Source organism: Littorina saxatilis, linkage group LG8, assembly GCF_037325665.1.
Source record: "Littorina saxatilis isolate snail1 linkage group LG8, US_GU_Lsax_2.0, whole genome shotgun sequence".
NCBI classification, from domain to species: Eukaryota; Metazoa; Mollusca; class Gastropoda; order Littorinimorpha; family Littorinidae; genus Littorina; species Littorina saxatilis.
This window is the reverse complement of record NC_090252.1, coordinates 47,310,376-47,333,637: the sequence shown is the minus strand read 5'-3', so window position 1 is coordinate 47,333,637 and position 23,262 is coordinate 47,310,376. Positions and strand designations below refer to the sequence as shown.

Genomic DNA, 23,262 nt, shown 5'->3' with positions numbered 1-23,262 from the left:
GAAGAAAATGCAATTTAAAAAACAATCTGTTAAGTCAAGACCACAAAACAATATGCAGTGCTTTGAAAACAGCAACAAATATAGTTAAGACATATAAAATGATAATTTTAAACGTATGTCTGTGTTTTTTGCTCGAATGGGGTTGATGCGAAAACAAAGGGTCCGTGCAGTTACCGAATGTCCCTGTTGTTACCAAGCATAAAAGTAAAGCTATATTTAAAATAATTTATCAAATTCAGTCAATTGTGGTATAAGTTGAAAGGTTTCAACAACTTTCAAATGATCATATTGTAACGGGATGGGCGCGCGAGCTGTTTTGGCTCTGGTTGTTGATTGTTGTGTGTGTGAATGTTAATGAAGAATAAAGCAAACACGAATTGTTCCAGGTTTCAATGTTCAGATTTATTCATCTGAACAAATTCGTATCGAACTTCAATATATCAGTGCATCGTTCATTCACATATAAAAATAGGCATGACACATGATGACCTTGTTCTGGACTATCTTCTTTACTGTAGACTGCTATCTCTTCGTGTAGCTTAGAACCTAGTGTTCTCTAACTCAATATTATATCCTTCCTAGTCCAGTCTCGAAGAAGCTGCCCCGATTTCTCCTGTCGGATAGCCCCACTTTCTTCTTGTAGACTGCTATCCCTTCCTAGTCCAGTCTCGAAGAAGCCGCCCCGATTTCTCCTGTCGGATAGCCCCACTTTCTTCTTGTAGACTGCTATCCCTTCCTAGTCCAGTCTCGAAGAAGAATACTAGAACCCCCTCGCTCAGCCAAAAGAACCAAATTGCTGGAACAATTGCTAGGAACTTCATCAACCAGGAACCCGCATAAGCCCGGAACAACTAGAACAACCGCTAGGAACTAGCGACTAGAAAACTTCATAAGCTAAGCCCCGATTTCTGCTTTCCCTTCTCTATTTATTCCCTTTCTTGTTTGTTTACCTGTTACCGCTAGCTACCGCTAACGTTTCGATCGTCTATAACGATCTCCCCTGACTGTCTACGTTACCCCAATACATGTCCTAACAACATAAACAACACACCTTGTCTCTCCTTCCTTTCTTCTTGTTTCGTACCTTTAGTAACGAACCGACACTCTCGATCGTCTTAGAGTCAAGGCGATCGAGGATGTTTGTTTACGTTTCTCTAGGTAACTTCTAACAACGCTCAAACAACCTATCCTACCGAACTAAATCTCCTTTTTACTTGCACTCAATCATTATCCTATCAATAATGAATCAATTCTAAAATGCATAACCATGTTTACATGCACATTTCATAACATAATATTCTCTCATCGATGAGATCTCGTATAACACCTTCTCAAGTCAAAGCGACCAAAAAGTGTTTGTTTACGTTTCCCTAGGTAACCTCTAACAACATACAAACAATTTATCTAACTAAACCAAATCTCTGTTTCCTTTCACTCAATCATTATCTTATCAATAATGAATTAATTCTAAAATGCATGCAGTAATATTCACATGCACATTTCATAACATAACATTCTCTCATCGTTCTTCTTCGATGAGATCTCGAACAACACGTCATCTAAAATGGCGTCATCGAAGAGAAGACTATGTTCCATTGTGTTCGTTTCTTAAGAATGCGATCGATACGCACACGATTCCGAATAAAAACTACATAAACTAGTCAGCGAAAGTTTCCTGCTACGAACTGTGCAGTGGTTTTCTGGTGAGTACATCCTAACACAGTTAATATCATAACATTTGTCCACAAGTCTCTCAGTCTTTCACTTATCTCAATGAAGAACACTTTTAGATCTGTATCACATGTTTCTCAGTGCAAAAGTTAGATCCACTAATGTTCAGCTTAAAGTTCCTGGATAATACTAATAGGGCCATCCATTACATGCACCCCCGCTTTCTAATATTATGCTCCGCATAATCTATATATTTTAAAACATATTCTCCTGTAACTTTAACTACCAGTACCAGAACTAGAACATAGAAATTGAAATTTGAAATTAAAACTTGAGTGAATCACTCCTATCCTATTTGATTTTCTTGAACTTTAATTTGATGGTGGTTTTTCCATTCTTTCTTTTGATTTCAGACGATGTGAAGGAGTTGGTTGTCTGCACTTGTGCAATTGCCATAACCTCGTCATAGGGCAGATACACTGTGACTGGGTATAGTTTTGCTGCAGAAGGCAAGTCTGTTTTCTCTTTCTCCTTCCCCTGACCTCCCTCATTGATTGAAACATCACTTATTGTTTCATATACCGGTACTGGTTCCATCTGTAACACATTAATATCGTATTGCGCTAATTAAGTTATTCATAGTCAATGTTTTCATATTTGTCAACCGTCCATACTACAATACATCTTGTATTACCTACTTATCTTCTAAAACTAACCGAGACCGAGTAACATTGTTAGGATTGAAAAAGCGTGCTACAGTACCTTCGTGCTTTACCAATTTCACATCGCCTAACTATAACTCGACTCCTTGAGAACTCCACCTGTCCAGTTTGAATAATTATCTTGGCCTAGTGCCTCACATTATTGTCACACAGGGATATATATGTCTCGAAACCAGCCTCAATTTACCTTGAGTTACGCTCCATCATACTAACTAACACAGTCCCTACGAAAGACGTATATGAAAATACTGTTTATGAATGACTATCTTTTGCACAATGTCATCGTTATGTTCCAGAAAAACAAGGCGAAGTTACGAACAGTTCAGTCTCCACTTCTCCATCCACGTCGGCACATTCTTTCCTTTATAAGGTAACAGTCTGTCAATGTGATACGCCTTTGAATCTTTCTTTGGTCTAGTTTTAATAAGGTATGTCAAATCATCAATCTTGTTGGTGATGATATACGGTCCTTTCCATTTTGACGTCATTTTAGTACACACACCTATCTTCCTGACAGGGTTGAACAACCAGACTAATTGTCCTACACTCAGTTCACGTTTTCTGGTTTTCATGTTGTAGTATCTCTCTTGATGCACTGCACTTTTCTTTAAATGTTTCCGCGCATGTTCATGTACTTTTTGAAATGTCTGTTCCAGGTTTGCAGTGTAGACATCTGGGGAAACATCTTCTTCTTCAGCTCCGGGTCGCCCAAACACCAGTGACATCGGTAGTCTCGCCTCACGTCCCAGCATCATTCGATTTGGAGTTATACCTGTACTGCAGTGAACCGACGATCTGTATGCTGAGGCCAGCAGAGGTAAGTAGATATCCCAGCTTTTCTGGTTGTTTTCGCAGTACGCTGTTAACATTGCAGCCAGTGTTCTGTTGAATCGTTCAACAATTCCATTTGCTTGAGGCCGCATGCTTGTAGATCTGGTCTTGTTTATCCCCACTAGATTACACATTTCCTTGAATAACACTGATTCAAAGTTTGTGCCCTGATCAGTGTATAGTGTTAGTGGATACCCAAATCTGCTTGCGAAATGAGTAATGAAGGCTTGTGCTACCGTCTTTGCTTCTTGATTTGGAATTGGTATTGCTTCTGTCCATCGTGTGAATTGATCTGTGATGACCAAAATGTGTGTGTTTCCCATCACTGTTTTGGGAAAAGGTCCACATATGTCTAGATTCACCCGTTCCAGAGGTTCACCAACTCCACAATGTCCAAGTGGAACATGTTTTTGATGAGATTTTCGAGCAGCACACTTATCACATTGTACACAGTAGCGTTTGATACAATCCTCCATGGCTGGCCAATAATATGACTGTTTTATTCTCTCTCCTGTCTTTTCAGATCCAAGATGACCAGCGGTGGGAACGTCGTGATGATTCTTCATAACATCTTCTTGCTTTGACTCAGGTACGATCATTTGTAGTCCTGTATCTTTATCATTCTCAAGACGCTTTCTGCAGAGAATACCATCTACTATACATAGTCTGTCCCACTGAGCCCAAAGTGTTTTTGCCTGAGAACGTTTTGTAGAGAGCTCTGCCCATTTTGGTCGCTCCTTTGATTTCATCTTCGCAGATAGAAGTGGTTCAATATCTTGATCTTCAAGTTGAGCTTGGCTAAGTTCTTCTGCATTCCATCCGTCCAAAGATAATGGATGAAATCTGACTTCAAAATCAGGTTTTTCTGTACTTGATGATGAGTCTAGAGTTTTACTGCATGACGGTTTCTGTTCATCTTCCACAATCATAGCTATGTTGGGGTTTTCTTGCTTAACTTGCTTGCTTGCAGAACTGAGGATATCAGAGAAAGAGAATTGAACTGCTGTTGACTTGTCTTCGGAACTGAGGATGTCAGAGAAAGAGAATTGAACTGCTGTTGGTCTTAGTTCATCATTCTTGGTTCTCCGTTGTGTCAAAGTACATGCAACAAAGTGTTCTTCTTTCATTGTTTGCTGATCTCTTTGTTTAATTGCTTGACCATTCACAGCAATTAATGGAGTAGACATTTGAAGAGGTGAAATACTGTTTTTGTTAAGTTTATCAAAAACTGACGTAGAAAGAAGAGTTGTAGTGCTTCCACAATCAACTAGAAAGTTGACTTTTTCTTGGTTCTCTACCAATACAGAAGTATACATTCCATTGTCAGTATCACTAATTTTTGATCCCGATACACCAATTCTTCTTGGAACATTTTCTTGTGTTTTATCTTCTTTCTCTTTGTTTTCCTGTTCCGTAATTTCTTCTTTCTTCATGTAGCGTTGACTCGGTTGAGTATCCTCCCTGTTTTCTTGTTTCGTAATTTCTTCTTTCTTCATGTAGCGTTGACTCGGTTGAGTATCCTCTCTGTTTTCCTGTTTCGTAATTTCTTCTTTCTTCACGTAGCGTTGACTATCTTCCCTGTTTTTCTGTTTCATCGTTTCTTCTTTCTTCATGTTGGGTCTTCGTCGATTTACCGATTCTCGACCCTTTAAAATCGGCGGTTCTCGTTTCCCTCTCTTCTCTGTTGAGAACGTCCGTTGTGGTTTGGTCGAGTTTCAAATTGTTCCTGTTCTTTGCACTTCCTGTACAAATTACAGTCTTTCAAACTGTGGTCAGAGCGTTTACAACATGTGCAAAACTGTGTTCTCTGTCTGCAGTCTCTGGACAAATGTGTAGTCCCATTACATGTCCAGCATCGTCTGTCTTCCTTTTGTTGTTGACGATTTCGAGTAGATGTCTCCGGTGAAGAATCTATCATCATTGATTCTTCTCCGTTGACCATGAAGATTTTCTTTTTCTGTGGTACCATGATAGCTTCATACATGTCAGCCACCTCTTCAGCTTCTCGAATGGTTTGACAGTTTCTCTCCAAACATCGCCATTTTATGTCTGGACTCATATTTTTATACCATTGCTGTAGTGCAAGTTGATGTTGAGTTGATGACCCAACATTTGGATATGCCCTTTGTGCAAGTAGAAGAAGTTCATCAGAAAAGTCTGCCAATCCTTCATTTGGTAGTCTTTTTCTGTTTTCAAACTGTGTGGTCCAGTACACCCCATGTCTGGATGCTGTGCCGAATCTCTGTCGCAGTTGAAATATAAGACTGGCATATTCTCTTTTCTCATGAGGTGCTAGTCCAGCGTAGAATCTTCTAGCTTGTCCTTTCAAACAGGCTCCAAGAGTGAGTGTTCTTTCTCTCAGTGTCCAACCACCTAAATCAGCAATACATTCAAACTGATCTAAGTATGTCTCAAAGTCATCACTCCCATCGAAAAGTTGTGGTTTCATTTGTAGACCTCTTCTACTTGATCCTTTGTATGTCTTGTCTGTTACTGTTAGTTCTTGAACACCTCCAGTAGAATTATGACTATTTCCTCCCATCGGAAATTCTGTTCCCTCAGTTTCTTCATCACGTAGATACTGTTCATAAAATTGTTCAGGATTCATCATTGTTAATACTTTCTTTTCTTCTTTTGCAGAAATCAATCAAGTCCAATCCAAGCAGAATCTCCGTAAAAAGTCACTTTTGAAGAAAAGTCATTCTTCATCTGGTATAAAAGTAAAAAGACATCTCCTTCTTGTAAAATCCTCTTCTTCCACGATATCCGCTACAGCTCTGTATAAAACATGTATCAAAAGTCAATAAAGTTTATAAAAATCACCTCCAGGCTATGCTTCTTCTAGTTTCTTCAGTTCCTCTTCTTTCTCTCTTGTTGTACGTTGTCTAGTTTCTTCGGTTCCTCTTCTTTCTCTCTTGTTGTACGTTGTCTAGTTTCTTCGGTTCCTCTTCTTTCTCTCTTGTTGTACGTTGTCACAATCACATGAAGATTTTAATCCGTGAATAATCACATGAAGATAATAATCCGTGAATCAGCACATGAAGATAATAATCCGTGAATCAGCACATGAAGATAATAATCCGTGAATCAGCACATGAAGATAATAATCCGTGAATCAGCAGGGTTATTTCCATTTTTTTTTTTTTTTCACACACACACTTTAATCCATGAATCCACTGCAGGGTTATTTCCAAGAAATGTGTCTTTCACAAAAGAATCACAAATCCCACTTCTGACACCATTGTAACGGGATGGGCGCGCGAGCTGTTTTGGCTCTGGTTGTTGATTGTTGTGTGTGTGAATGTTAATGAAGAATAAAGCAAACACAAATTGTTCCAGGTTTCAATGTTCAGATTTATTCATCTGAACAAATTCGTATCGAACTTCAATATATCAGTGCATCGTTCATTCACATATAAAAATAGGCATGACACATGATGACCTTGTTCTGGACTATCTTCTTTTCTGTAGACTGCTATCTCTTCGTGTAGCTTAGAACCTAGTGTTCTCTAACTCAATATTATATCCTTCCTAGTCCAGTCTCGAAGAAGCTGCCCCGATTTCTGCCCCGATTTCTCCTGTCGGATAGCCCCACTTTCTTCTTGTAGACTGCTATCCCTTCCTAGTCCAGTCTCGAAGAAGAATACTAGAACCCCCTCGCTCAGCCAAAAGAACCAAATTGCTGGAACAATTGCTAGGAACTTCATCAACCAGGAACCCGCATAAGCCCGGAACAACTAGAACAACCGCTAGGAACTAGCGACTAGAAAACTTCATAAGCTAAGCCCCGATTTCTGCTTTCCCTTCTCTATTTATTCCCTTTCTTGTTTGTTTACCTGTTACCGCTAGCTACCGCTAACGTTTCGATCGTCTATAACGATCTCCCCTGACTGTCTACGTTACCCCAATACATGTCCTAACAACATAAACAACACACCTTGTCTCTCCTTCCTTTCTTCTTGTTTCGTACCTTTAGTAACGAACCGACACTCTCGATCGTCTTAGAGTCAAGGCGATCGAGGATGTTTGTTTACGTTTCTCTAGGTAACTTCTAACAACGCTCAAACAACCTATCCTACCGAACTAAATCTCCTTTTTACTTGCACTCAATCATTATCCTATCAATAATGAATCAATTCTAAAATGCATAACCATGTTTACATGCACATTTCATAACATAATATTCTCTCATCGATGAGATCTCGTATAACACCTTCTCAAGTCAAAGCGACCAAAAAGTGTTTGTTTACGTTTCCCTAGGTAACCTCTAACAACATACAAACAATTTATCTAACTAAACCAAATCTCTGTTTCCTTTCACTCAATCATTATCTTATCAATAATGAATTAATTCTAAAATGCATGCAGTAATATTCACATGCACATTTCATAACATAACATTCTCTCGTCGTTCTTCTTCGATGAGATCTCGAACAACACGTCATCTAAAATGGCGTCATCGAAGAGAAGACTATGTTCCATTGTGTTCGTTTCTTAAGAATGCGATCGATACGCACACGATTCCGAATAAAAACTACATAAACTAGTCAGCGAAAGTTTCCTGCTACGAACTGTGCAGTGGTTTTCTGGTGAGTACATCCTAACACAGTTAATATCATAACATTTGTCCACAAGTCTCTCAGTCTTTCACTTATCTCAATGAAGAACACTTTTAGATCTGTATCACATGTTTCTCAGTGCAAAAGTTAGATCCACTAATGTTCAGCTTAAAGTTCCTGGATAATACTAATAGGGCCATCCATTACAATATGTATATTTTGGCAGCAAACAGATCAGTTTGGACATTGCTTCATTTACATGCATTTGATAATGACAATTTTGCACTATTACAATTTTGTTTTAATTTGGATTAAATAATTGCATTAATAATCATACATTTTGGTATCCATTCCTTAGCACTGGGTTTGCATAGCATTTGCTATATGAAAACTTGCCTTTTGGAAAACAATTATGTAGGAAAAATAAAACTTGTTCATGGTAACTGCACAGACATTTTTATAAATGTAGTGGATATTTTTTTTATTTTTAGATACATTTGCAGTTGTTATTAAGCTCGGAAATGTTGGCACAAGATAGACGAAAGGATGTTTAATAACTTTGCCTGATAAAATTTTGAAATTTTTGATGTTGAATATTTCCGTTTTGTCCGTCTGAAATCTATGCATTTTTTGAAAAAGTCCCATATTTGGAGCGTTTTGGATTTGTGGTTTATGGTTAGTTGGATTAGACGATTTAACAAAGTCAACACGAAAGATCAATACATTATTGTTTAGTATTGGTAGTGTGTGCGTATCAACCGTTCGACTGAATTGAATATTGTTGTTTTACACACACGCACACACACAGACACCATCACCGCAACCCCTAAAGCTGGAGTAATGTATGTATGATACATATGTTTTCAAAGCGTAAACAGTCTTGTTTTATTTTTGGTATGTCCTTAAAGATGCTTGAACAAATTCATATTAACCATTAACATTTGTCTGTGTTTGTACATTTTTTCTTGAGTAATTTGGCGGCATTTCGGCTCACGTATATGATGCCTAGGGGTTCGTAAAAGTTGTATGTCTGTGCGTTCGTTCGTTCGTTCGTGCGTGCGTTCTCTGTACGGACGGAGTGGTCGACACTTTAACACTTGCTGGATTCCGACATCCGTCAAGCCGGATGGAAATCTTTAGTTGGATCTTTCTCGAAGGTGCTATTGGAGTAGTGATGGCGCTATTACCAAATGTGGATGAAATATGATCCTATTGTGGATTTTCGGCAGATCATGTCAAGTGATGCATGAGACCTACTTGCTCTAACACATCTACACGTAAAAACAAATGAAAGGTCTACAGTGGGCTGTTATTGTTCGAGTCAGACATAGGTCGGACGCTGTCCGGCATGGTCGCGGCCTGGCAGAAGTGTTGACCAATCATATAGCGAATATCAAACTCCGCCGTCCCAGAATGCAATTGATGTCTTTCTGATACATAAGAGACCAAAACGACACCGACGATCTACGACTGAGATCTCCCTTTGATGTATTTATAGACATTTCTGTTTGTCATCAGTTGTTTCCCGATTTCAATGCGACACGTGTCAAGGAGACAACTTGCGCGTAAATTCTGATCAGATGTCGAAGCTTGGGTTGAAGAAGGTTGAAAACAAGTACGACTCGACTGCGTAGATTGTGTTGTCTGCTACGAATAGTACGATTAAAAGAAAGATTAAGTTTTATTTGCAAATTGCACCGCCCAGAAGGAAAACACACTTTATCTTTATCGGTATTTCAAGCAAAGTGAAGCATGCTGTACGGCTTTCTCGCGAGAGCTGCGAAGGCTGAAGAACGTAGTTCTCGCGACATTCGAAGCATAACAAAGAGCACGTATCGCCGATGTCTAGCGAGAACTGGTCCGATGCCAAACAGGTCGATTGATGGAGACGATGCCGCTTCCCGTGCAACAGATTGGATGGAGCAAGAAACCACCATCGTCAGTGTATCGGTAAAGCACTTTGCCATAACTGTTTTGAATTAGAACCTTGATTTTAGTGTTTTAGTGTGTGTGTGTGTGTGTGTGTGTGTGTGTGTGTGTGTGTGTGTGTGTGTGTGTGTGTGTGTGTGTGTGAAGCTCGGTGGTTATAGTTGTTCAATGTCTGTCAGTGTTGGGTCAAAACACTGTTTTTATTTGACTGCTGTCAGATGGTACGTGGGTTTGCATGTTGTGAATACTCAGTCTAGTCGTTCATCCAACTGAAACAACTTAACAGCCATGATTCAGCTGGGAGTCTATTCCAGATCGAACTGGTTTCCATCTAAGAGACATCACTCACAGCAAGCCTTTCATAAATTGGGTTATTTTACATGATTATACTGACAGTTATTCACTGGTATCTTTTTTTCTCGCGTAGAAAGCTATCTCCAATTATCAGTTTATTGTAGTTTAACCTTCACCGTTCTTCCTGGGTCGTGGGCTACCCAGAGCCTAAAAAAAGTGTCTCTATTTCTGAAAATATTGGGAGGCTTTGGTTTAAACTTCATGTAATCCTCAAACACTTTATATTAGGACCCTCCAATCGACCACTTTCTAAAGGATTATTTTTGTCAACAAAGAAATAAATAATAACATAATTTGAACTGGTCAGTCCGGATGATGTGGGTTGTGGGCGACCCATATTGAATTAAAGAAGAAGTGTACGATGTGTATTCTTACTTGGTCGTGTACGACTCATACTCTGCAACGAGGCAGTAACTATGGTGTTTTTGCCCGTATTCGAATGGCGTGGGTCGTGTACGACACATACTTTTTACGTTGAAACCTTCTTTTTAAAGTATGGGTCGTACACGACCCACATAATCCGGACTGTGTAGTCCAGTGCGTGAATCGATGAAGGTTAACACACCTACATGCACGTTCAACTAAAACGCGCTTGGATGTGGTCCTAGCTTGTGGTCATAGCTTGTGGTCATTGGGTGTGGTCATATATTGTGGTCATAGCTTGTGGTCATAGCGTGTGGTCATAGCTTGTGGTCATAGCTTGTGCATGCATCAGGCCATATAGTTTATGCATTCAATTCATACGTCACCCCGTATATTCAAGGCTGTACCGAGCGTGCGCCGCCGTAACGCCACGCGATTGTTGGCTTGGGTGTGTTGATGCTGTATTGTTTCCAACGCGTGGAGACAATTTTATTACGAACCAGACGTTGCGGCGATGTGGTATCACACAGTTTTGACTGCTTTATTTCTTTTGAATGTTTGCACAATACAGACCGCTTTGAAAGGTGATATTTCACATATCAACACAAGACACGCCAATGAACATAATAGTTTAGCTTGTCAGTCCATTTATCGATAGAGAGGCGTGCAGGATGGGATTAAAGTGAGAAAATATGCTTGAGTGAGGACAGATCGATAGCAAATCGGTTCGTATGTTCGTTTACGTGAATATTTCTCGTTGAAAACCACACATGTACTAGATACAAACCTTACTCTACATTTAAGCTGTACGTGGTTTCAAAGAGACAGAGGATGTTGGCGGCAACGCTTTGATTGCACGTGGCGGCGGCGCGCTCTCGATACAGCCGAATGTACGGCGTGTACATGTGCAATAGCTGATCATTCACCAGCCTTTGCATCGTTCACATACTCATTGTATATGTATTGCTTTTAATTGACTGCCAACACTAACATGTACACACATGCGCACAGTTATACTGTTCTCCCAGAGACACTCTTTGTTTTCTAATGTGCGTGTGTATGTGTAGGTGGGTTAGTGTGAAGGGATGACACTTAACGCTTATAGCAGTATTGTAATGTTTATGTTTGTGATTGAAAGGTGTAAGCTGTATTCACGTTTTCTTTGCAGATGCCAATGTGGAGGCGCGGGGGAGGCCCTTTTTGAAAGTGCCAATCACTTCTGCAAAGCTTTTACAGAAGACAATCCAAATCTGCAATACGCGATCACTCTTGAACCAGAATCACCATCGGCAATTGTATTTCTTCACATTCCTAAACAGAATTGTCATCATTATCAATTGGTCTCTGGACTTGTCGGGGACTTCTATCAGATGTCAAACCACTGATGGATGCTATAACAACTGTGCGACTTGCCGGTATGGAACCAAATATTATGTTTTACAATTGTCTTACTACATTTTTGTAAGTAAATTATTCAAGAGAGTTATACAACTTGCTCTCTTCTAGACTCCTCTACCTCATGCTAAGTGCTGTCTGAACAATGATAGATGGTTATAGCTATCATTAGTATTATATTTTGATTACAATTGGTAATTTGTTCTTGGTTAAATCCAGGGTCCTGATTCTGCTGTTAAAGCTATTGTTTTCAGTGCAGTAAATCATTCCTGATTCTGGTAAACCAAATCCATGCAACTCCAGGTACACTCTGTAGACTAGCTAATGTGGTGCACGTTCCCTGCTCCGAAGTCAGAGACAAATAGTTCAAAAACAAATTCAGTATATTGATTATTCACACTCCAAAAACCAAAACACTTACTAGTGTATAGAACTAGATTAATTGAGTGTGATGCTAATGTCGTTAATATGTCCAAGATTGACTCTTTACTGTCTTTCCAAGAATAAACCGTCATCTTTAAAGGTAAACTCCTTTTTGTGCAACAGTTCAGCTCACCGTCCCAGATGTGGTGTGTGCTTATGGATGTGATTGTGTATGCATGTGCACTTTTTCATGTTTGAGCTCCTGCCTGTCTCAGTGTACGTAAATGTGTGGATGCAATGTGTATGTGTGTGTGTGTGTGTGTGTGTGTGTGTGTGTGTGTATGTATGTATGTATGTATGTATGTGTGTGTGTGTGTGTGTGTTCGTGCGTGTGTATGTGTGTGTACGTGTCTTTGTTTCTTTGTGTGTGTGTGTGTGTGTATGAGTGTGTGTGTGTGCGTGTGTGTGTGTGTGTGTGTGTGTGTGTGTGAGTATGTGTGTGCGTGTATGTGTGTGTTTCTCTGTCTGTGTGTATGTGTGTGTGTGTGTGTGTGTGTGTGTGTGTGTGTGTGTGTGTGTGTGTCGTGTGTGTTTCATTTTTGTCCACATGCATGCTGTTACACTTTAGAGCTCTTCTCCCCAGAGTGCATAACTAACCAGTGGAAGTGCGGGAACAACCACTGTATATATGTGTGGTACCGCTGTGATGGGTATGAAAACTGTTATGATAACAGTGATGAGCAGAACTGTGGTGTGTACATGTCAGGTGAATGAGAGAGATACAGACACAGACACAGAGAGACAGAGACAGACAGGGACAGACACAAATATAGACAGACAGACAGATAGAGGGATTAACATACAGGCAGACTTTAGGACATACAGACAGATAGACAGGCAGTGGCTGAATGAGCGTGTTCCTCGCTCCCACCCCCACCTGTTGTCTGTGTTTTCGTCAGGTACATGTATTATCTGAACTGCACATCGTCCAGCAAGAATTATTTTAAACGGTTATTGTAGGGTACTCCTGGTGTGTGGTCACATAATAACAACCCCCAACCTTAACTTTACAGCTTTTGGGGGGCAATGAGTATGGCAATCCGAATGGTGCAAATGTCCCTTCTAGCTCTTGATGTCTAAATAACGCATTATTTAGCTAAATAACGCGTTATTTAGCTTTATTCCCCCCTCTGCTTCTTTACCTCTGTAAACTTGTAGAGCTAGTTATTTTTCGATAATGACCCAGCAACCAAACAAATAACGAGCCAGCAACAGCCTGAATCCTCGATGGTGCAATGGGTTGAGAAGCTGTTCTGTTTTGGTACTACTTTTGCGACTGAAAAGTTCCGAACGCTCTATACGTACGAAATATACATCTCTGGAGCAAACAATACAAACATACCGCATTTAAATTAACAACTACAGGCCTGAACACATGAATCTCCATATACAATCCATGAGTTAGGTTGTTTTCTGAATCTAGATCTGCCGTGCACACACCGTTCATCACAAGCAGATTCCCAAGGCAAGTAACTCATACTCTTGCCGACAAGAGTAGTTCCCCTTCTTTTAACGCAGTTTCTTCGACAACACTGACTGCAATCCGACGGTCAGTTTTCAACAATATTTCATTTTATAAACAGATCACACGCAACCAAATGCACACATCTCATCAATTTAAACAACATAAAGCGGTTTCATACACTATTTTCCCCAGAAAACTGAACTTCATACAGTAATTAACGTTGGAATACGGGTGCAAAAGTTGTCTGCTAGTCCCATTTGACGAAAGAACATTATCCGAAACGATACTAAAACATAAACAGAACACACAATATCTGCCTTTACCGCCACAGCAGAATAACAGCATATCTGTGTACTTGATTTTAGTCTAAAACAGGGAAACTGACAAGAATGGAATGATTTGCACGGAACTATACAACCGCGCATTAATCGATCGCCTGCGCAGGTTGACTGGTTGAGTGATTCGGATTCGATCAAACTTTTGCACAAAAACTCCTGTTTTCTTTGAATAACTGAAGAAAGGAGGAATAAAGAGGTTACACACCTCGTCTCAGTGATTATTAAAAATAATGGTCTCAGTTCGCGGTCATGAAAAAGCTCGCTGAAGCTCGCATTTTTCATGATCCGCCAACTTCGACCATTATTTTTAATAAACACTGAGACTCGGCATGTAACCTCTACAAACAATGCTTTATTTAACTATATCATGCATTATTTAGCTAAATAATGCATTGTTTAACTTAAACAATGCATTATTTACAGATACAGAAAAAAAAGAGCACAAAGCACTAAACAATGCATTGTTTAGCATAAATAATAGATTGTGTCTGTAAATAACCCATTATTTATAAATAATTACGCGTTTTCTCTAAACAATATATTATATGTAAATAAAGTGTTATTTAGATAAATAAAATATTATTTAAATAAATAAAATATTATTTAGATAAATAAAATATTATTTGGATAAATAAAATATTGTATGTAAATAAAATATTATTTAGATAAATAAAATATTATTTAGATAAATAAAATATTATTTAGATAAATAATTTATTATTTACTGTTTTTGCCTTGAAATAGTATTATTACGCTAAATAATGCTTTATATAGCTATATAATAGGTTTCCGCTATATAATTCATGATTTGGTAAATAATACATTATATACCGTAAATAAAATATTATTTACCGTAAACAATATTCATTGTTTAGCGCAGTGCATCGAAGCCGATATTTCTCTTGTTGTTTTTTACCACGTGTTTCCGTGGATCCACGAGAGCTCTGTTGATTCTCAAACTGACCAATCAGACAACTAGCATCTGTACACTAATTAAGCAATTATAGTCCCATTGTTGAGTGTGACGAAAACTCGTGGTGACGATTTTAAAACATGTTGGGTCACGCATGGTCTAATCTTACATGGTCTAATCTTACATGGTCCAACCTTACATGGTCCAACCTTACATGGTCCAATCTTACATGGTCCAACCTTACATGGTCCAACCTTACATGGTCCAATCTTACATGGTCCAATCTTGCATGGTCCAATCTTACATGGTCCAATCTTACATGGTCCAACCTTACATGGTCCAACCTTACATGGTCCAACCTTACATGGTCCAATCTTACATGGTCCAACCTTACATGGTCCAACCTTACATGGTCCAATCTTACATGGTCCAATCTTACATGGTCCAACCTTACATGGTCCAAACTTACATGGTCCAATCTTACATGGTCCAATCTTGCATGGTCCAATCTTACATAGTCCAACCTTGCATGGTCCAATCTTACATGGTCCAATCTTACATGGTCCAACCTTACATGGTCCAACCTTACATGGTCCAACCTTACATGGTCCAATCTTACATGGTCCAACCTTACATGGTCCAACCTTACATGGTCCAATCTTACATGGTCCAATCTTGCATGGTCCAACCTTACATGGTCCAATCTTACATGGTCCAACCTTACATGGTCCAACCTTACATGGTCCAATCTTACATGGTCCAATCTTGCATGGTCCAATCTTACATGGACCAACCTTGCATGGTCCAACCTTGCATGGTCCAATCTTACATGGTCCAATCTTACATGGTCCAACCTTACATGGTCCAACCTTACATGGTCCAACCTTACATGGTCCAATCTTACATGGTCCAACCTTACATGGTCCAATCTTACATGGTCCAACCTTGCATGGTCCACTCTTACATGGTCCAATCTTACATGGTCCAACCTTACATGGTCCAACCTTACATGGTCCAACCTTACATGGTCCAACCTTACATGGTCCAATCTTACATGGTCCAACCTTACATGGTCCAACCTTACATGGTCCAATCTTACATGGTCCAATAATATATATGGACCATGTAAGATTGGACCATGTAAGGTTGGACCATGTAAGGTTGGACCATGCAAGATTGGACCATGTAAGGTTGGACCATGTAAGATTGGACCATGTAAGATTGGACCATGTAAGATTGGACCATGTAAGATTGGACCATGTAAGATTGGACCATGTAAGGTTGGACCATGTAAGATTGGACCATGTAAGGTTGGACCATGTAAGGTTGGACCATGTAAGGTTGGACCATGTAAGATTGGACCATGTAAGATTGGACCATGCAAGGTTGGACCATGCAAGGTTGGTCCATGTAAGATTGGACCATGCAAGATTGGACCATGTAAGATTGGACCATGTAAGGTTGGACCATGTAAGGTTGGACCATGTAAGATTGGACCATGTAAGGTTGGACCATGTAAGGTTGGACCATGTAAGATTGGACCATGTAAGATTGGACCATGCGTGACCCAACATGTTTTAAAATCGTCACCACGAGTTTTCGTCACACTCAACAATGGGACTATAATTGCTTAATTAGTGTACAGATGCTAGTTGTCTGATTGGTCAGTTTGAGAATCAACAGAGCTCTCGTGGATCCACGGAAACACGTGGTAAAAAACAACAAGAGAAATATCGGCTTCGATGCACTGCGCTAAACAATGAATATTGTTTACGGTAAATAATATTTTATTTACGGTATATAATGTATTATTTACCAAATCATGAATTATATAGCGGAAACCTATTATATAGCTATATAAAGCATTATTTAGCGTAATAATACTATTTCAAGGCAAAAACAGTAAATAATAAATTATTTATCTAAATAATATTTTATTTATCTAAATAATATTTTATTTATCTAAATAATATTTTATTTACATACAATATTTTATTTATCCAAATAATATTTTATTTATCTAAATAATATTTTATTTATTTAAATAATATTTTATTTATCTAAATAACACTTTATTTACATATAATATATTGTTTAGAGAAAACGCGTAATTATTTATAAATAATGGGTTATTTACAGACACAATCTATTATTTATGCTAAACAATGCATTGTTTAGTGCTTTGTGCTCTCTTTTTTCTGTATCTGTAAATAATGCATTGTTTAAGTTAAACAATGCATTATTTAGCTAAATAATGCATGATATAGTTAAACGTTATTTAGCTAAATAATGCGTTATTTAGACATCAAGAGCTAGAAGGGACATTTGCACCATTCGGATTGCCATAAATGAGAGACATTTTTTCTTGTTTGACATTATCACTCCAAACAACCTGTAGCAGTTTTGTGTTCTGCGTTTGATTGTTGTAGTTGTGTCTCAAACCAAGAAATAGTTATGTGTATTGCTTACAAACATTGCATTCTCATATCTTATGATGAATGAAAATGAGCTCCAGTTGCTCACGATTTGCTTTAAATACTGTGAACTGGGTGGCCGAGTGGTAACGCACTTGCGCTCGGAAGCGAGAGGTTGCGAGTTCGACCCTGGGTCAGGGCGTTAGCAATTTTCTCCCCCCTTTCCTAACCTAGGTGGTGGGTTCAAGTGCTAGTCTTTCGGATGAGACGAAAAACCGAGGTCCCTTCGTGTACACTACATTGGGGTGTGCACGTTAAAGATCCCACGATTGACAAAAGGGTCTTTTCTGGCAAAATTGTATAGGCATAGATAAAAATGTCCACCAAAATACCCGTGTGACTTGGAATAATAGGCCGTGAAAAGTAGGATATGCGCCGAAATGGCTGCGATCTGCTGGCCGATGTGAATGCGTGATGTACTGTGTAAAAGAAAGTCCATCTCACACGGCATAAATAAATCCCTGCGCCTTGAATATGTGCGCGATATAAATTGCATAAAAAATAGAAAAAAAATCCCTGCGCTTAGAACTGTACCCACGGAATACGCGCGATATAAGCCTCATATTGATTGAACGTATTGCTAACACTGTTCTAGAACGATGCATACCGGAACAAATGACTGATAATGTTCCGGAACTGTACCCGAAGAAAACCTCGTACTATGCCTAATATTCTGAACGTTTCAAAGCAATGTACCGGGTCATTAGCGAAATACCGCGCTTTTTGACGCAACAATCTCCCGGTTTTGACCGCTTAATTATGCGATCGACATGTGTATCAGTAGAAATGGCAAAACACAAACATAGCGCAACATGTATAATCACAACTAAATGTTCTGAATACAAGATTGATTAGAATTTGTCCTAGAAAAAAGAAGTTGCATGGACCCATTTTGTCAATTTTTGTCATTGCATTCCTCGCATCTGCTGCACACTATTTTCTCACAGTAGCCGCGTCTTAGTTGTTTTTCAAGTCTAAGTGTAATATGGTCAGTATCTGGTGGCGCCCTCGTGTCATAGGCAGGGAGTGTTCTCTTAATCTTGGGCGACAAGTGGAAGATGTTTGTGTTCAAAGGACATTCTAATCGCTGGCTGTTTATCAGCAAGGCAATCTAATGGTTGGCTCTTAGCTGTCTGTTTTTTTCTGAACAAGTTGTATGACTGCTGGGTTCTGACATCATTGCAGATATAAGTACTATGACCACCGAGAAATGTTTTCTCTGATTGAGATGTGTCTTCATAGTCCATCTTATCCACACCGCTCATCGTCTGGAAAGTGTTCAACATGTCTTTTTTGCAGGTGCAATATCTCTTTCAGGGGCTCTTTGTCGAGTTGGTAGACAGCCTTGTTGAGGTTGAAGGTCTGTCTTTATGAGTCTTCAGATGCAGTTATTACGGAGTCCTTCTAGACCTTCTAAGCAATATGCCCTATATAAATCCACATAAACTGCACGTAAACATAATACATGTTGGTTTGGCATTCTGTAATAGGTAACTCGGGCATGATGATCATATTGTTCACCTGTACAGGAGTACCTTGGACTGACATTCCGCAGTGCATGTAAGGGAGTACTTTGGTTCTTTTGAACATATGCTGTTTTAGTGTAATAGCATTGTTTGTAATGTTTTTGTAACTGGCCTAATACCTAGCTTAGCACATATTTAAATCAAATACGAAGGTTGTATTTCAAATCGTCATTTTTGTGTAGTTGCGTCTAACTATAGCATAACCACAGGTTGACTGGAGGCCCGTGATTACAAAAGCTGACTCAAATGTATGTTATTGTTGTTTTCAAAGTCATCTCTCATGTGTGAAGAATATATCATCACACTTGTTGATCACTTAATGAAGCATTTACATTCGGAAGAAAAATAGAAACCTTGATAAGAGTAAGAGTACAAACAACATTAATTGATCTCACTGTCCCACAATTGGATGCTTGTTTCAGCTCACGCAAAAGCCGTCTTTGTTGGGTGGTGACGTAAAACAAACCTACCCACTTGATCCTACTGTCCCAAACATTTGGACGCTAACAGTTCATGCTCAAACTCAACATAGACTAATTTACTATTCTGACGTCAAAATAAACAAGAAGGGCAAAGCCCACACGACTCACATGCTGAACAGACCTTGATCTTTCTTTCAGAATAATTTTACAATAAAACTGAGAAAAACAATATTTTACACATTTTTCCTACCAAAATACATGTGACCCAAGGTCAAGGTCATCCAAGGTCATGCAACACAAAGCTGTTAATTCAAGACATAGGAAGTACAATGGTGCTTATTGGCTCTTTCTACCATGAGATATGGTCACTTTTAGTGGTTCACTACCTTATTTTGGTCACATTTCATAAGGGTCAAAGTGACCTTGACCTTGATCATATGTGACCAAATGTGTCTCATGATGAAAGCATAACATGTGCCCCACATAATTTTTAAGTTTGAAACAGTTATCTTCCATAGTTCAGGGTCAAGGTCACTTCAAAATATGTATACAATCCAACTTTGAAGAGCTCCTGTGACCTTGACCTTGAAGCAAGGTAAACCAAACTGGTATCAAAAGATGGGGCTTACTTTGCCCTATATATCATATATAGGTGAGGTATTCAATCTAAAAAACTTCAGAGAAAATGGGAAAAATGTGAAAAATAGCTGTTTTTTAGACAACATTTATGGCCCCTGCGACCTTGACCTTGAAGCAAGGTGAAGATGCTATGTATGTTTTTTGGGGCCTTGTCATCATACACCATCTTGCCAAATTTGGTACTGATAGACTGAATAGTGTCCAAGAAATATCCAACGTTAAATAGACTCACTTTTGCTTCGCATGTGAGTCAAAAAACCACAAAGCCCCATATTTTGGCACATCATTCATAATCGTTAATACTTACCCTACGAGGTAACACATTAACCTCCAAAATGTGCTTCATGTTCGTCACTGTTAGGGGCATATCTATCGCCACACATCTTGTACATCGATACAACTTGTTATCTGGGTTGCCTAGTATATCTGAGCTTAAAGGTACAGTTAGCTTCCCGTAAACCATCAGTTTCTGGTCACAGACACTGTCAGGCTTTTACACACTCCACATGTCTATCGTTCTTTCTCCTTCCCCCCCCCCCCCCCCCCCCCCCCCCGTCTTTCCCCTGCTTTAGTTCTGTCTTACTCTTTGTTTGGTTTATTTTGACCCTGTTTTTGACCCAGATAATGACATAGCATATATTAGAATTTTCTCTGTCCGACATCACATTTGTATTATCCACCATTCGTGTATAGGGCACGTACTATAAGCGTTCGCTTGAGTTCGTGTTCCTATTATTTCTTGTTTTACTACTGTACCATGTCTTACTGAATAAAACCTTGTTCCAACCAATGTTGAAGGGCAAACAACATAGGGACTCCCAAATAAGGCCGATATCGTAGAAAGTACAATGACTGTACTATACAGATGTCGGTTTGTGTGTCTGTGTGTGTTTCTGTTTGAGTGTTTGTGGACGCCATGCCTGAGTGATGGCAACAACCTAGGTTACTGTGCATGTGTACTGTCAAAGGGCCACAGATGTGCTCATGTGTTTATTTATTTTTTATTCATTGCTTCATTTCTCAGATTATCAATTGCCCCGATGGATACGTTCACACTTTCAGTGGTGGTTTAAACTGTGTTTCTATATAGTGACGCGACGGCGGCGCAGAAGCAACGCGACCTTGGCGGCAAAACAGATGGCAACAGTAGAAACAAAGAACGCGTGTTTCAATATGGGCGACGCGACGGCGGCACGGCCGCGACGTGCGGCGTGGCGGTTCGGCTGCGCACAAAAATAATGCTGCTGAGCGGCATTTGCCCCCAAAGAGGGCGTTTTCTTGCTATTTCCGAAGTTTCAAACCCTCGATAACTGCTGAATAATCTACGTTGACTTTTTGTTTTGGCAGATGCATACATGAATTCCTACTGATGTTGTCAAAAGCAACGGGTTTGCCCCTCTTTTTGAGATTATAGACGTTGCGGGGAAAACGCCCAACAACTCAGCACGACAAGTGACGGTGACCTTCTTTTTTGTCTTCTCACACAGCCAGGACGGGGCCTTTGCGAGCCGTTCCCACTTGAAAATGGAGCAATTTGTCGTCGTCGCCAAAACAGAAGATATAAATTGCTCTTTGCGATTAAGTCGAGTTCACTTTAATTAAAGTATGTGTTATGGACGTATAGATTGTTCATTTTGCAAATAGCTTTTGAAGAAGAACAAAATAAATAGATTTACAGTGTTGTTGTTTTTTGTCGGGTACCATCTCAGATGCTCCTAAGTCTTTGTAAAGATGCCGCTATAAACTGTTTGCGCCGGACGCGTACAAAGTTCAAAACCAACACTAGAGTGATGCCACTTTTTCCGCGCAGCGGTCCGGGAAGCGTGTTGAAACAACGTCTGCGAAGGCGAAGTTTGGTGTTTTTCACGTCGGGGCCCAACGAATGCATTCACTAATCGTTTTTTCTTGACTGAAGGGTGTTTGGGTGGTGTTTTCAATTCTATTTTAGGTTCCAGCATTATGTTGTCTGCTAAAAGGCAAAACATGTTTTTGAAGGGGCAAATAGCGGAGTTATGATGGCCAGGGTATCTTTCATTGTGGTAGCAGGGATACTCAATTATATACTGTTCGGTTATTTTGAACGAAAAGAAATCTTGAGAAAAAGGCGAGAGAGAGAACTAGGTTGTTTTCTGTTCCAACGGACGTTATTCCCAAACAAAGGCCTGTGCATTTCAAGCGGTGACTAGATATTATCAATGAGATAAATGAGTAAAAATGTACAATATCGTGTGGGTAGGGATGGTTTGGGATTACAAGCGGGGGTGTGGGGCAGGGGGAGGGGGTGTGGGGCAGGGGGAGGGATGGTTTGGGATTGCAAGCGGGGGTGTGGGGCAGGGGGGGGGTGTGGGATGGGGAGGAGAAGGGACTCATATGGCTCATAAAGGGACAGTGAGCAAGATGTCATTCATCTTTCCCTGTATTTAACGAACAAGCGGGAGCAAACGTCCGTGTGTGTGTGTGTGGGGGGGGGAGAACAACACTCCTTTTTCTTTTCACACACACACACACACACACACACACACAAATAACACACGCACAAACACATCCACACACACAAGCACACATATGCATGCACATACACACACACACAAAACACACACACACGCACACACACATACATACACACACACTAACACACACACTAACACACACACACACACATTAAACACAACGCGCGCGCGCAAACAAACTAATGAACAAACAGACGCACAATTTCACACGCCGCTCAGGAACGCCCGCACACACACACAGGCAGGCACTGACACACATCCACTCTCTACTCCCCCCCCCCCCCCCTCGATCATGGGCGTGGCACTGGTTTGCGTTATTTTGTTAACCACAGCAGAGAGGGGCGTCCCACGTGTTATACCAGTTTTATGCTTTTCATGCTTAAAGCGGGAGCAAATCTTCTTATTCTGTTCACACACATACACACACACACACACCCACACCCACACACAAACTAACACACACACACATACACACACAAAGACACACATACAAACACATACAAACACATGCACACACACACACGGCACACACGCACACACACACACCTAAAGTGTGGATGGTTACCTAAGAGGCGGCACTGGGTGCAGTGCCTTTCTAGTGCACTTGCACTACAACAGCACTGGGTGCAGTACTGGCTCCGGCATCGAAGAATTTTGCTCTAAAAAATGCACAAAATTTGACCTATTTCGTCGCCTATAGGGGACGGAAAGAATGTCATTTTGAACAT

General features: G+C 39.9%; 1 protein-coding gene and 1 long non-coding RNA gene across 4 annotated transcripts in view; one reads left to right on the top strand and one right to left on the bottom strand.

The window, feature by feature from the left end:
* LOC138973714 (uncharacterized) overlaps nucleotides 1-23,262 on the bottom strand; it is a 343,943-nt gene that overhangs the window by 67,742 nt on the left and 252,939 nt on the right. The window lies entirely within an intron of this gene.
* LOC138973711 (uncharacterized) lies at nucleotides 1,120-6,047 on the top strand. Of its 3 annotated transcripts, XR_011458114.1 has the most exons (6): nucleotides 1,138-1,703; nucleotides 2,085-2,180; nucleotides 2,690-2,763; nucleotides 3,050-3,210; nucleotides 3,748-3,813; nucleotides 5,865-6,047. It is a non-coding gene; the product is annotated as an uncharacterized lncRNA (long non-coding RNA). The 3 variants fall into 3 exon arrangements; XR_011458113.1 differs by having other exon boundaries at nucleotides 1,120-1,703; nucleotides 2,085-2,763; XR_011458115.1 differs by lacking the exon at nucleotides 2,085-2,180 and having other exon boundaries at nucleotides 1,148-1,703.